At 58.1% G+C, this 2,500-nt stretch overlaps 1 non-coding gene across 1 annotated transcript in view; it reads right to left on the bottom strand.

Moving 5' to 3' along the window:
* Positions 1-910, bottom strand: part of LOC126137991 (small subunit ribosomal RNA) — a 1,909-nt gene extending 999 nt beyond the window's left edge. Inside the window, exon 1 of the ribosomal RNA XR_007528039.1 lies at positions 1-910. This exon is cut by the window's left edge and continues 999 nt beyond it. This is a non-coding gene — a ribosomal RNA (small subunit ribosomal RNA).
* Positions 911-2,500: the final 1,590 nt, after the last annotated feature.

Genomic DNA, 2,500 nt, shown 5'->3' with positions numbered 1-2,500 from the left:
TTCCATTATTCCATGCACACAGTATTCAGGCGGGCTTGCCTGCTTTAAGCACTCTAATTTGTTCAAAGTAAACGTGCCGGCCCACCCAGACACTCAATAAAGAGCACCTTGGTAGGATTTCAACGGGGTCCGCCTCGGGACGCACGAACACGCACGAGGCGGTCGCACGCCTTCGGCTCGCCCCACCGGCAGGACGTCCCACGATACATGCCAGTTAAACACCGACGGGCGGTGAACCAACAGCGTGGGACACAAATCCAACTACGAGCTTTTTAACCGCAACAACTTTAATATACGCTATTGGAGCTGGAATTACCGCGGCTGCTGGCACCAGACTTGCCCTCCAATAGATACTCGTTAAAGGATTTAAAGTGTACTCATTCCGATTACGGGGCCTCGGATGAGTCCCGTATCGTTATTTTTCGTCACTACCTCCCCGTGCCGGGAGTGGGTAATTTGCGCGCCTGCTGCCTTCCTTGGATGTGGTAGCCGTTTCTCAGGCTCCCTCTCCGGAATCGAACCCTGATTCCCCGTTACCCGTTACAACCATGGTAGGCGCAGAACCTACCATCGACAGTTGATAAGGCAGACATTTGAAAGATGCGTCGCCGGTACGAGGACCGTGCGATCAGCCCAAAGTTATTCAGAGTCACCAAGGCAAACGGACCGGACGAGCCGACCGATTGGTTTTGATCTAATAAAAGCGTCCCTTCCATCTCTGGTCGGGACTCTGTTTGCATGTATTAGCTCTAGAATTACCACAGTTATCCAAGTAACGTGGGTACGATCTAAGGAACCATAACTGATTTAATGAGCCATTCGCGGTTTCACCTTAATGCGGCTTGTACTGAGACATGCATGGCTTAATCTTTGAGACAAGCATATGACTACTGGCAGGATCAACCAGGGAGCTGCGTCAACTAGAGCTGAGCAGCCGGCCGCCCGGGAGTGTGTCCCAGGGGCCCGCGCGAACACGCAAGCGTCCGCTCAATTATTCTGCAAACAGGAGGAGGCTGAGCTCCCCTGCACAATACACCTCGAAACCCTCTCAGGTCCCGGCGGCGCGCAGCGCCGTCCTAAGTACTTGGTCGGGTTCGAGAGAGGCGCAATCGCCCGGAGTTAGGCGAGTAGACGCTTTAGGTGCGACCACCCGTGCTCCCAACTGAGCTTGCCGCTGCCGACAGAGGCCCGGGAGCGTGCTGTCGTGGCATTGCCGGCGGGAGACAACACGCGCCACCTACGGTGACCGGCAGCTCCAACGCCAGCGCCACAGAAGGGCAAAGGCCCCACGTGGGTGCCGAAGCGAACTCTCCCAGCACAGCGCACGTGCCAACACGTCTGCACAACTGCGATACAAACCACCAGCGAGAACCGCTGGGGCGACCGAGCAGCAGACGGCGTCGCGGCGCCGAGTGCCGGGCGGCGGCGCATCCTCAACGCACACAGTCCTCAGTCGGACCAGCACACTGCAGATGTCCACCGCGCTTCGCACCGGGCCCGCGAGGACCCACTTTGGCCGCCCGGCGCCGCGCGCAGGGTGCCCCGGCGCGCAGCTGCGCCGCCTGCCGCGTCCGTCGGCCGGCGCGCCTGCCACTGGGCGCCCCCACCAGCCGGCTGTAGCGCGTGCGCCCACGCACCGCGCGGCCAGCACGCCGGGCGGCCCCCCCTCACCGGCCGGGGACGGTCCCGCCCAGCCACCGCCGCGTATCGCTTCACACACAGATTTGCCCTTACTGATTTACCTCCAGCAACAACAACCGCACCACAATGGGTTTACCAGTTGTTCATTTGCGTAACGTCACCAGCAAACGTAGACGTCCATCCCAGTTTGCAAATGCAACGATTATTGCATACCTGTCTGTTAGGTGTCACGACACACTACGTCTGCCCACATACACGCAACAAAATGTGCACGACTAGAGAACACGTGGGAGGTGGCCCCCTACGTATGCGATGTCCATTACGAGACCGACTGTCAACCAGCATCTGTACCATGTCGCAGATGTGGAACGCGGTGCACCATGCTATCACACTGTGTGAGAAGAGACGACTACGTTTGAATACACGCGCCACTACATCAACAGACGGCTCATGCTGATCGCCATCCAGGGCGTCCGTTACTCCCACACGTCTCTATGGCGTACCACACTGCAATGTAGCTGTTATGGGGAGACGGCACGTGGCTGAGTGCACAACATTTGGACCGTATGGTTCGCTGTTGTTGGGCGCAGTCGTTGTACAGTCACACATGTGCCACAGCGTATCATTCAGTACATACGGACCTATGTGCAGTACAATGTGAGGGTTAAGCTTACGACATCAGCGGACAGTGGACACAGGCCGTACCACGACGTAGACTGAGCGCTTCGACATGCGAATGCCAGTGAACAGCTGCGAAGGGCATTGAACACGCAAGCACCTGAACGACCAGCGTGCGAAGGCAGGGGGGAGGGGGGGGGCGATGTACATCCTGCAGTCGTCCACATTACAGTGTACAGCG

Source organism: Schistocerca cancellata, unplaced genomic scaffold (genome assembly GCF_023864275.1).
Source record: "Schistocerca cancellata isolate TAMUIC-IGC-003103 unplaced genomic scaffold, iqSchCanc2.1 HiC_scaffold_649, whole genome shotgun sequence".
Taxonomy (NCBI): domain Eukaryota; kingdom Metazoa; phylum Arthropoda; class Insecta; order Orthoptera; family Acrididae; genus Schistocerca; species Schistocerca cancellata.
This window is presented reverse-complemented; position numbering and strand designations above follow the sequence as displayed.